The sequence below is a fragment of the Sceloporus occidentalis genome, unplaced genomic scaffold (assembly GCF_023333645.1).
Source record: "Sceloporus occidentalis isolate IW3139 unplaced genomic scaffold, rSceOcc1.0.p SCAF_138, whole genome shotgun sequence".
NCBI lineage: Eukaryota > Metazoa > Chordata > Lepidosauria > Squamata > Phrynosomatidae > Sceloporus > Sceloporus occidentalis.
This window is the reverse complement of record NW_028317118.1, coordinates 1,066,334-1,079,629: the sequence shown is the minus strand read 5'-3', so window position 1 is coordinate 1,079,629 and position 13,296 is coordinate 1,066,334. Positions and strand designations below refer to the sequence as shown.

At 44.2% G+C, this 13,296-nt stretch overlaps 1 protein-coding gene across 5 annotated transcripts in view; it reads right to left on the bottom strand.

Annotated features, from left to right (window-relative positions):
- LOC149281142 (membrane-associated phosphatidylinositol transfer protein 2-like) overlaps positions 1 to 13,091 on the bottom strand; it is a 124,267-nt gene extending 111,176 nt beyond the window's left edge. For all 5 annotated transcript variants that reach the window (XM_089499712.1, XM_089499715.1, XM_089499714.1 and 2 more), the window contains exon 1: positions 12,923 to 13,091. The gene's annotated coding sequence lies outside the window, so the exon portion shown is untranslated. The remainder of the gene's footprint in view (positions 1 to 12,922) is intronic.
- Positions 13,092 to 13,296: the final 205 nt, after the last annotated feature.

Below are 13,296 nucleotides of genomic sequence, written 5' to 3'. Positions count from 1 at the left end.
CAGAGTCCTCATAAGCAGGGCTTCCTTCCCATGGCATGCATAACAGTATCCTGGACAAAAGATAACCGAATTGGGAGTTTTTGTCCTAGGGCAACTCCAGTGCTAGCGACAAGACCATAATCTGGAAGTCTGGGGTTTTTTTTTTGTTTTTTTGCTATTGATGTAAATTCTTCCAGCAATATCACCATCATTTCTCAGCACAGCTGTCCAAACATAACATGAGGCAAAACTACAAAAGGGAGGTCATCTCAGCACACCAAATGGCTCAGTTTCATTTCAGAATAGCACTCTGTGTAGTTTGGTTACTCCCAAGGCCTCTGAACTTTCTATGATTTTGAAACATATCATTTTACAGCTTTCCAGTGCCTCGAGCGGTGGACAGTTCCCAGGGCTGCCTGTTATACAATGTTACACACAGGGTCGGCCAATTTAAACCTTAGTTTAAAACAAATGACTTTTAAAAAACCTCCTTTTTTATTATTATTATTCGTTGCTCTTTTTTTAAAACTCTGGCAATTATTACTATTTTCCGACCCTCTTACTGGGGCATCAATGACTGCTTCAACTTAAACATTTTAACTTTAACAGTTTGTTGGCATTTGTTCATTATTAGACCAGTATCCAGCATCAGTTGCTTCTTTTTCATCACTTTATTTTATAGTGCAAGAAATGCCATTCAGAAACAAATATTTCAGTTAACATAACTGAAAGCAACTTGCTTTAAAAGAGCCTTTTTAAAGAACAATTATTATTTAAGCGAGTGACCATAAAATCTTAACTCTATTTTGCTACTTAATTTTCTGATTTAGTCCTGTATTGGTAGAGTCCTATGCTCCTATACACAGTGGGACCTCGGTATCTGCAGACTTGTCACCATTAGGGACAATGGGACTTGAGGTCCCACGGATTTTGGTATCCGTGCCGGGTGTGTGTGTGTGTGTGTGTCCATCACTCCATCAATATACCCACTAGTTATGCATTTCTATTGCTATTCATACACATAGTCCACTTAGAAAGGTCTGTTCTGGACCCTTCACTCCATGCATCTGAGGAAGCAGACTGAAGCCTACAAAAGCTTACGCTACCAACTTGGTTGGCCTCCTGCCTACTTTCTTTCTGCCAAGCTTTCTCTTTAAGCAGGCCTTTGGCATTTAAGTTACTATGGCACAATGATCTCTTTAACAGGGTGCATTATGCTTTTCTCTTTTTACTATGTTTGAATGTGTTGTCAGCTGTTGTAATTTAGTGTTTTTAATAGAACTGTTTATTTAATATTAAAAAACTTTTGCATGAAATGGCGTACTTTTTAAATGTACCCATGTAAGCCATCTTGGGTCCCATGTCAGGAGAAATGCAGGGTGTAAATTAAACCAATCAATCAATACATTTGAAACTCTAGGGTGCTGTTCCTCAGATCTACCCTGGTTTGGTATAACGTTGCTTCCTATGAAAACATGTCCCATCCAAGTGTCTTTCATTTTGCAGAGGTGGCAGGGTGGCATGGGAAGGTCAACTGCCAGGGGACAAAGCTTCTTAAATACAAATGCTGCTTCGGTTTAGCATGTAGGCTGACTCTTTCCTTTCACCCCAAAGATGATGTAGGAAGGTAGGACAGAGGAGGGCAAAGCAGGTGGCAGTAGGCACTGGCCCTCCCATTCCAATGACAGCTATGCCAGTGGGTACTAGGACTAGCTAAACATTCACAAAGGGATTAGTAAGCTTTGGAGTTTATCAACATTCCTCATTAAACTATAACAAAATAAAATAAATATATAAAAGGAGTAGGGAACAACGAAAAGGTCCCAGTATGTAACTTATAGCAGTCACTTTGTATGGAATGGAAGACTTTTTTGTGGGTTTTTCGGGCTATGTGGCCATGTTCTAGAAGATTTTCTTCCTGATGTTTTGCCAGCATCTGTGGCTGGCATCTTGGGCCTGTGCTGAAGATGCCAGCCATAGATGCTGGTGAAACGTCAGGAAGAAAATCTTCTAGAACATGGCCACATAGCCCGAAAAACCCACAAAAAACTATGGATGCCAGCCATGAAAGCCTTCGACTTCAGAATGGAAGAAGGTTTACACAGGCAAATAACCCCAATAATCCAAAACTAACTCCCAGTGTATTTGATGAGACTAACTTCAAGCAAGTGAACAAAGAAGTACTGCCTTAACCAGCTTGTAGGCATAAAAAAAGGGGAAAAAAGAACTCATACACCCAAGGCAACGGTGTCCAAGAAACATAGATGTTCTCCCTTGGTAAGTATAAACATTGGCCATTATTCGCTTCTTCCTTCAGCATAATCAGAGCAGAAGATGTTGCAAGCTAATTTTTCTTTGCCACACCATAAGGCTCCCCGGTGCCTTACAACACAGGCACCAAATTCCAAGGTGCTTACACTTGAAAACAGATGGTCAAGAAAGTTTAGGCCAAGACGTTTTGCTGCCTCCAGTGAAGAATAAGATGGCACCCCTGAACTCCCGGTTCTCCTCCCCTCCGTCTCCCCAACGCAAGTATAGAAGCCAACCTACTTGGCACATGAACCTCACTTTAACATTGGCAATGGGACAATGTCTCAGAGGGTGGGAGCAATCTAGCTTCATAGGGGCACGCAACTGGTCTTTGACCCTCGGGGCTTGCTGCCTGAGGCCTGCAATTGTTATCCAGAATTAAAGCTGGTCATGAAAGTAAACCAAAAACCATGCTAACGAAAAGAAAAAAAGGGGGATTTCAGCAACACATAACGCCTTGAAGGATGAGAGAAAGTAAAGCTTCCCCTCTTAACTTAGTGAAACACTAATGGTCCCATGCTTTAGATGCCTCTAATAGTGACAAGATGGCTGAAGAGCTCCTTCCTGACCTAAGCAATGCCGCTTCCCGCACAACTTCTTTTCCCAAGAATTTCTTTGCAGATGACTACTAAATCCGTCCCCCCGCTCTGCTCCGTTCCCCGCTCCCCAGGCAGTTGCCATTGGCCTAAAATTAGGAAACAACGGAGAACTCCCACATACCAGATGGCCCCCAAAATCACAGTAAACGTTTGGGCTGTTAGATGCACAGCCTTGGTGAACACACAGAAACATGCTGTGAGAAACAGAACCCAAAATAAAATTGAAAATGTTGTGACCATAGTTCTCTTTTTCCAGATGCTATAGGGCAGAAAACTGGGTGGCGTGGCTCCTATGAATAAAAATTTGCCCTCCACCTCTCCTGCGCATTTGCCCAGCATTGAAAGAGACAACTGTAAGAGTTCGATCTGTCCTCTTTTTAAGTGGGATAAAGGGCCACCTTAACCTCTACAGGAAACCAGAAATCCAGCCACAACGCTGCACTGAATGCAAACAGATCCAGAGTTTGGAAACCTTAATGGCCACGCTCAACACAGAAACACCTGCAAATTTATTTGCTCTCAGAGGAGATATGGACAAAACGGAGGCAGAAACTTAGAGCCTATGTTTTGGTGAAAATCAGCAATGTTGTCTCTGACAAAGTGGTAGGGCTATGGTGCAATTAAAGAAAGATCAGTTGATCTAAATCAATTTCTCTGGCGTGTTTGCATGCTAGATAAGGTTGTCAGATTTCAGGGCCTGGCCTTCCTTCTCCAGTCTGCAGGGGAAGGAATCTCAGGGCGAGACCTCTGCCTTGATAGATGTGTGTATAAATATTTTCTTCATTTGTTAACCTTCGTGTTTTTTTATTTGAATGGCATACTCTGAGCACCTGTGCTTGATGCTTAAGACAGCGTGTTGAATGACATCGCTAGGGGCTGCCTCCAGTGCCATCATTTTGGTTGTGTTTATAGTAATTTCTGACATGGCGACTCTAAGGCAAACCTATTATGGGCTTTTTTAAAGCTGACATAAAATCATGACATGTGAAAACAAACAAAAATAAGTTGAAATAGTAACAAAATATCTATGAGAGCCAGTGTAGCATAGTGGTTTTGGTGTTGGAGGCCAGGGTTCAAATCCCCACTCAGCCATGGAAACCCACTTGGTGAGCTCTTGGGGAAGTCACATCCTCTCAGCCTCAGGGAAAGGCAATGGCAAACCTCCAGTGAACACATCTTGCCAAGAAAACCCCATGATAGAGTCACCAGAAGTTGGAAACAATTTGAAGGCACACATGACAACAACATAATATTTATTTTTTACATTCCCACCTTTCTCTCAGTACAGGACCCAAGGCCACTCATAAGATGTGTGTGTGTTGTGCGCCTTCAAGATGTTTCTGATTTATGGTGACTCTAAGGCAGACCTATCATGGGGTTTTCTTGGCAAGATTTGTTCAAAGGAGATTCGCCATTGAGAGTATGTGACTTGCCCAAGGTACCAGGTCAACCAAATGATAGTGCACAAGCTGCTTCTCACAAAGATCTCCCCCTCGTCCCATTTCTCCCCCTAAAAGGACCTTTAACATCCATGCCTGATGAAGAAGCCTGTGAGCTTTGACAGCTTGCATAATGTAATTTGCTCCTTTTGGTTGGCCTAATAAAGGCAGCCTAAATACCGTAAAGGCACTGGATCCCATCTGATCTTGGAAGCTAAGCAGGGTCAGTTCTGGTAAACACTTGGATGGGAGACTGCCAATGACTACTAGCTCTATAGGCTATATTTCAGAGGAAGGAACTGGCAAAAGCACCTCCAAAGACTCCTTGCCTTAAAAAACCCTATGAAATTCTTGGGGTTGCCAAAAATCGACAGGTGACTTGAAGGCACATATACGCACAATAAAGCTATCAATGCAATGTGAGTGTTTTGTTAATTTGGTTTATTTTGGGGGGGGCATTTATTTTGCTGTATGTAACCTACCGAAAGACCCCCCCCCCAAAAAAAAAGTACCAGAAGTTTTTCTAATCTGTAATCTTCACTGAGAAAAGCAGAAGCCAGCATAGAAGAAATATTAAATCATACACATATCGGAATTATTATCTCTCATATTGCAATGTTCTGTATATGGCTCAAAGCAGAAAGAAAATAAACGTCTTATAAACAAATATTAAGAACTACAGCATAATGCTGATCCATTTATATTCAGACACATTTCAACACATCCTGGGCCTTTAAATTGCCACCCATAAGATGCCTGTCCTTTGGGTAATAAACCCCCAGTGTTTCCTGTAAATACAGCAGCATGTGTTCCTGACTTGGGGTTTCGCTAGGAAAGCGCTGTTTACAACACAATTCTGAATTCTCAAACTCAGGTAGAGGAAGAAAAACCAACCACAAACAAAGAGGAAGAAGAGAACAAACAGCTGTTCCAAGGTGCCAAAGAGGCCGTTGCGGCAACTAAGGACCATTAAGGGAACAACATGAGGATTAAAAGACATTTATATTCCCGAAGACAGCCTTGCACACATACTGGCATTAAAGGCAGAGTCAGCTGGGCATTTAATTAAAAAGTTAGTTAGGAAATCTTCAATGTAATTAGTGGAACCTAAACAAGAAAGCGGGACTCCCAATTCGGTAGTTGTCTAAAGCAAGGAACGTTAACAAATTTCAACCCCAGTGTGGCTTAGACTGTTTATTTGAACCCCACCCTTTTCATCTCGCCTTTGGCACATTTCCTAATCTTTCTGTTGCATAAGTGTGCCACGGTGCATACCTGTCCAGTTTCAAGCTGTGGTGACTTATAGGTTAAGAAAATACACCCTGCACATGCTCAGGGGCATGCTCCATTCTGATTCTGTGCTGGTCAAAGCCAGGTGCTAGCGTTCCAAACAGGCTGTAGCCCTCAGCTCCAGAGAGCAAGAGCTAAAACAGACATGGGCAACAGATGTCAATTGATTACAAATCCCATCAGTCCTTGCCAGCATGGATGATGGAAACAGCAATCCAATAACATCAGTTAGATAACACAGCCTGAGCTGAAATGACGATTCAAATGGCTTGTGTTGGTGGCTCTTGCAATGTTAGAATGGCAGCATACAGTTGTCAACAAATCTTCTTATATCAAACACAAGAGCTTTCACTTCTTTTCAAAGCCAAGTGCTTTTCGATGCTGGTCCACATTCAGGCAATCAATTGTAGGCCATAATCCGATATGTGGCCTTTGTGGTCTCTTGCAACACTATGATTTTATGATTCTATGATGTGTGTGAATGAGCGTATAGGTGGATTTTTGGCTATATGCTCAGCGGCATAAACAGATTTTTATTTTCTTACCACACTACCCTCTTATAGCGCTGCTATTCCCCTTTGACTGCTCTGGCTGCCTTCTGAGGCTTGTAGTTGAATGAGGCCTAAGAACTCAAGATTTCTAAATGTCCCTCCTTAAACTGGAAATCCCAGAATGCAACAGGAGGCAGCCAGAGCAGTTAAAGTGGAAGAGCAGCTCCATAAGAGTGTAGTGTGGTAATGTGGGTAGTTCCCTAGAAGCCATAGGCTCCTCTTCTAATGCTCCTGGAGGGAAAGGAGGCAGCCAACCTTCACCATATCCTTAGTGATTTACGGAGCAGAACCAGCCTGCAACAATAACAATTTCACATTCCTTAAAGAGAAATTAAAAAAGCCACTAAGGGTGTCAGACATGGACTGCACAGACCGGGGTTCAAATCTCCACTGAGTCACAAAGCTCAGTAGGTAGCTTTGGACACTGTCTTGCATCTAACATAGATAAAACAGAGGAGGACAGTAAAACTGTCTTTCCTCACACTGCTTTTAATCCATCGTAACCTCCTGCTGTGCAGACATATTTTTTAAACTGACCCAGTTATTTTATGTGACTCTCATGCTGCTGTCTTGATTACAACTGTATTTGACTTTTATCTCACTGTTTGCAATTCCTTTCTCCCCCTTTCTGTATGTTGTCTTATGCTGCTGCTATGTGCCTTCCAAGTCGTTTCCAATTTCTCTAAGGTTCTCATGGAGTTTTCTTGGCAAGATTTGTTCAGAGGTGGTTTGCCATTGCCTACCCCTGAGGCTGAGAGAGTGTGACTTCTTGCCCAAGGTCACCCAGTGTCCTAGTCCTACACCATGCTGGCTGTCTGATATAGAACAGCCAACCGTTTTTAGCCCTGGGGTTGTACAAATCCCTAGTTGATATAAGATTTAGCTCCGTATTTCTAAATTATGCTACTAGGGCTGCAATCCCAAACATCCCCTCAGCATAATATAAATATCCACATGTGGAGATACACTGGGTCAGCATTACACATGCAAAACAGTAACATTGCACAACACAAGACAATGACTCAGTGCTACTGTGCAATTTGCAACCAGAATGCACGACTGCAATGTGCCATGCACAACTTCAACACACAACTTCAATTCCCAACCACAATGCACAATGTTAACTGGATGTGCAACTTCATCTCCTCCACTATCAGTAGAAATAGTGCACCACAACACCCCAAATGCATAGCATGACTTAGCATGCATATGTCACTAACAAAATGCCAATCTAGATGCATTTATTAAGAATTAATTAAGAGAGTTTTGTTTACAACCTACTTATATATTGAGTGCTAATGTGAAGGCAAGAGTGGACCTAGACACTTAGTGAATGCCTTGTCCCACAATCCACTGGAACAGCATACATTACATCCTGGCATTTTTTAAAATGCTTCCACATAGCATAAATTTTTAACATGCATTGTATGTTATATTTGATTGCACTATCAATGAATGTTGCATTTGTATTTTACCTTTGGTGGGTTGACCTGAGCATCTATTCAGACAAAAGACAAGCTTGAAATAAATTATAAGACAAAATAACTTAAGTATATATTCCCCTATGACAACCCGAGATGGGAGGACATACATGTAGACATATATGTAGACATACATTTTTAAACTTATAGGAAAGACAAATGTTTTCTCAGAGACAGGCATATAACATAAAACCATAAGCAAAGGAAAGAAAATTATTGCAGAAGTTGGCGGACACACACAGGAGATAAATGATAAAACAAATTTCTTCTCCCACATTGGTATTGCTCCCTTTTCTTTTAAAGAGCTCAGTGTGGTGTACTTGATAGTTTATCCTCATAAAAGCCCTCATCTTTGAACAAGAAAAAGAAATAGAGAGAGAAAGGAGAACTGGACTAAAGGCACCTAAGAAACATCGTGACTGAATTTGGGATTCAGGCCTATGTTTATTCAGCCCAGTCCGTTTCTGAAATTTAAAACGGTCCCAGAAGTACTTCCATGCCCGACCAGCTGTCAGCACTAATAAGACAGTGCTTAGTCTCTCTCGCTGCCAGAAAAATCTGTGCGCCAAGGCGATTTCAAAGAGGCAGCACATGGTTCTGAAAGGTTACCCATTGTCCTAAGAGGAGGCACTGAAGTGGGCCCAGAATTGCCATGAATACAAGAATGAGTAGCCTGCAACCTGGAGAGGAACAGTCTCTTAGCAACACATGGATCTGCGCCTGCCTGCAACCGCTTCCTTCATTTCTGTCATGTTAATACGAAAGGGAGCTGACAAAAGAGAGCACAAGTTTGGAAAACAACGAGAAAATGTGGCTGGACACATCATCATTACCTTCTCATAATGTAAAGAATGATGCGCTTGAATGTAAAGAATAAACTACTTATATGAATTTGAGTTGGTCAACCTCTTAATCAACTTAGGATGCATCCACACTGGAGAAATAACCTGGTTTGGTACCGCTTTAACTGTCCTGGCTCAAGGCGATGGAATTCTGGGAGTTGGAGTTTGTTGTGGGCCCACAGTGGAGCAGAGCTCCGCTCTGGGTCCCACAACAAACTCCAACTCCCAGAATTCCATCACCTTGAGCCAGAAAAAGTTAAAACAGTGCCAAACTGGGTTATTTCTCCAGTGTAGATGCATCCTAAACTTGCACAGAGAAAAAAAAACCATCCCTAAAGGAGGAAGCTCATGTTTGGTGTCAGCAGGAAACACCATGCTAAAAAAACCCATTCAACCTTCTAACGCAGGAGAGCATGGCTCTTCTCAGCCAGCTCTTGCTTATCTGCAGGCTTCAAAAATACTTGCCTTCAAAATAATAACGCAACTACAGATGTCCAGGCCGTCTGCAGAGCCAGAAGCACCTTGCTAGCATTTTAATAGATGCTAATAGATTGATGTTGCCTTCTAATTGACTAACCGCTGCAGCCTGAGGTAAAACCGACTGACCCAAGAAGGTCGCTGGAAGGATGATGTGGAAAGCTTTCGACTCTTCAAGTTCGAAGTGTTCTTCTGAGTTGCTCGCCTAGTTCGGGATTCTTCCCTTGCTTTGATGTGAACCAAGAGGACTAGGGACTGGCTGGCTGGAGGGAGATGCTTTGCCATTACGATTGCTTCCAGAAAGTCAGATCCTGAGCCTTCCATTACATTTTGTGAACCTCTGGGAAGTCTTCACTGTGGCCACTTCACAAATCCAGTATTTGAGGGGTGGGTGCCCATGGAATCTGAGCAAGCCTCCTCATATTATTCAGCTGCTGGGAGAAAATCCAGACTCCTTCCTTTTTCTCACCAAAGCAAAAGGAGGCCTGAGTGAACGCCTTCACCTGGGAGTAAGTGCCACTGCGATCAATGGGACATAATCCCATGTAGCTACATACAGGGTTGTACTGTGTAAATCAGAGATAATGCAGAGTGGTATGTGCAAATAAAGTGAAGATAAGTTGGCATTTGAAATAGAAATAAACACAGTACAAATGAACAATTTGACAAGATATTCAAATTTCCACATAGGTGCATATATAAGTATGATAAATCAAAGTATCTCCTGGAAAAGCACATGTGCACATCTAAAACATAATAATCCAGGGTCGCAGCTCATCCTGATTCATGAAGCCAAGAGAATGCTAGATATGCCACCCACATGCATACTGCTGGGATGCCCCCTTACTCCAATTTGACACTTGCATATGGCTTGTAAGTCATTTTGGAGTCAGTCTCAAAACAGTAGTGAGGCATGCCAGGGGACTGACCTGGGTGAAAAATAAACTGAAGCAGATTCAGGAGAGTCGCATGCTGTCATGTAAATTCTCTCCAAGCGAAACCCTCTCTCCCTTGGTAGGGTGATCTTCCCGTGATGGAAGCCCCATGTCTCAACGGCCCAAAACATAAAGCGAGCAATTTGCAGAGGGATTCAGTATCAACTCCCGCTGTATTTCACATCTTCTGCCACCCTGCACTCTTGATGACTATCTGTTGATGGTCATTTCATCCGGCAACATTAGCCTTTCATGGCATCTCAGCTCACCCATCCCACTCCTTAATCTAGTGAATGGGAATGTGGTTTACACTATGGCTATAACTCTAGGTCCCTGCAGCTCAGCTCTGCTGCTTGACACAAGCCCATATTCTGACTTGATGGTTGAAACGTTTATTGTGTGACAATGTATTAGTAACAATGACTAACCATTTGCTTACCTTTCATGATACCCAAATTCTGCTGCCCACATGGGGACTGCTTCACCTGGCCAAACCATACAGCCACTCCTTCCTTCAACTCCCTTCCCTCTTTTCACCCCCACTCACACAACCAATGGTACAGAGAACAAAAGAATCCACAAGCAATGTATGTGTGAAGCAGCTTGGAGAGCCTGGAGCCCACTCTCTCACAAGCATCACCCGTCCACAAAACAACATCCAAACACCAGAAGCAACTCCATCGGGTGGTATGACTGGACATGCATCAGTTTTCTCCTGAGCTTGGAAATGTTGGGGGGGGGGTTGGACTACAGCTCCCAGAATCTCCCGCCAGCATGACCACTGGAGAAACTTTTCCAACCTCTCATTCGATCCGAAGTGCTTTATCCAAACCCTAGGGAGAGGGACTCCTAATTTAGTGGGAAAGCGTCAACACTGGAAAGAGTAGGTCCCAAGTTAAAACCCTGCTGCCAAAACTCCATTTAAAAGAAAGGGACAGACAGCAAGTGATGGCAAAACCTCTGATGGGAACTGGCTGCCAGACAGAATATCAACTCTGGCACAGGCAGGTGACCTGACCTGGCACAAAGCAGATTCTCCCAACCTGGCATCCTCTGAATGTGAGACTGTGGTCCAAAACACACCGCAGAAATAATCCAGTTTGAGACCACTTTAGCTGCCCTGGCTCAATGCTAGGGAAATCTGTGAACTGTAGTTTTGGGAGACATTGAGCTTTCTCCATCAGAGAGCTCTGGGGCTACAATAAACTACCATTCCCAGGATTCCCTAGCACTGAGCCAGGGCAGTCCAAGCGGTCTCAAAGTGGATTACTTCTGCAAGGTGTTCTTTCCTTTCCCTCAACAGGCAAGGCTTTCCTTGCTCCTTTTAGGAACCAATGGACAAGCATCCTCCTACCTTCCAGACTGGGCAAAGAAGGGAGAAGCAATGGACCTATGAGTCCCATCAAACCTATTACAAAACCCGTGCCATGCCCCACAACAAGCATGTGCAGTGTGAACAAGTTCTGGAGAGGTAATGAAACTTTCTACAAACCAGGGCAAGTTTTTTACTTGACTTGCATGTCCAGTATTCACATATGGCATCCATCTTTCCTGACAATTAAATTGAAATCAATGTGGTTTAGGGCTAGAGAGCATTTTGTTGGAACATTTCCAAAGAAGCATAGAACCATAGGGCTAAAAGAGAGCCCCAAGGGCCATCCAGTCCAACCCCATTCCGCCATGCAGGAACTCACAACCATGGCACCCCCAAGAGATGGTCATCCACCCTCTGTTTAAAGGCTTTCAAAGAAGGAGACTCCACTACACTCCAAGGCAGCGTCTTTCACAGTCAAATAGCTCTTACTGTCAGGACGTTCCTCCTTGAGCTGGAATCTCTTTTCCTGCAGCTTGCATCCGTTGCTCCATTGGGTCCTATTCTCTGGAGCAGCAGAAAACAAGCTTGCTCCCTCCTCAATATGACATCCCTTCAAGTATTTAAACAGGGCTATCATATCACCTCTTAACCTTCTTTTCTCCAGGCTAAACATCCCCAGCTCCCTAAGTCATTCCTCATAGGGCTTCATGGTTTCAAGACCCTTCACCATTTTAGTCGCCCTCCTTTGCACACATGGCTCCAGTTTCTCAATGTCCTTTTTGAATTGTGGTGCCCAGAACAGGACACAGTATTCCAGGTGAGGCCTGACCAAAACAGAATAGAGTGGCACTATTACTTCCCTTGATCTAGACACTATACTGATGCAGCCTAGAACTGCATTGGCCTTTTGAGCTGCTGCATCACACTGCTGATCCACTGCTTTCAGTAGCCAACTCAGGGCAGGAAGGTCAACCTTTTGGGGCACCGTGGCCACATCTGCACTGCAGAAATAATCTGGTATGACAGGGCTTTAACTGCCCTGGCTCCATGCTTGGGAATTCTGGGGCATGTAGTTTGTTGTGGGTCCCGAACCAAAGCCCATAGGGCCATTAAAGTGGTCTGAAACCGGATGACTTCTGTGGCGTGTTATGGACCATCATCTGACATATAGCTATATGTTCACCGCCTTGAGTCCCACTTTGGGGGAAAGGTGGGATAAAATTAATTAATTAATAATAATAATAATAATAATAATTTTATTTCTTCCCTGCCTCTCCTCCTGGCTTGACAAAGTTAAAATGCCATCCTTCCACAAAAGACACACACATGAAGCTGTGTCTCTAGGCAATATTTATACAGCCAGCCCTCCTTATCCACGGATTTTTTATCTATAGATTCAAGCATCCACGGTTCAAAAATAATCCAAAAAGGGATACATTCCTAGTAGCAAACTTTGGTTTTGCCATATTCGATAAGAGACATCATTTTAGTATGCCATTAGATTTCATGGGACTTGAGCATCCGCGGATTTTGGTCTCCAAGGGGGGGGGGGCTGGAAGCAAACCCCGGCGGATCCCAAGGGCCCCCTGCATTACAATATGTACCTAGTTGTACCTAGATGTGCAATATGTTCTCTTCTCTGGCCTTCCCCTGCTTCCCTTCCCTTCCCTTTTGGAGGCTGTCTGTCCCTGGATTCGAACTCACCTCCGAGCCGGGGCTTGGGCTGCCTCCCGCTGGAGCCTGGGCTCCTTCTCCCTCCAGGGCAGCCGGAGGAGGGCTACTCTGGGCCAAGCTCCTCCATGGAGCTGAGGGGCCACGGCGAGGCGGACTCCCGGCTCCTGCGACTGAGGGAAGCCGCCGCCGCGCTGAGGCCTTCTGGGCCCTCCTCCTCCTCCTCCTCCTCCGCCGCTGCCGCCTTGACGGCTGGCGCGCGCAGCAGCAACGGCAACGGCTGCTGCCCGGCTTTCCCCGGCTCCCATTCCCGCACTGCTCCCGCCAAGCGCGGGAAAAGGAGGCGCCGGCTCGCTCGCGCCCCCTTCTGGCTGAACCCGGGAGAAAGGCCCCTCCTGAGGGGGGAT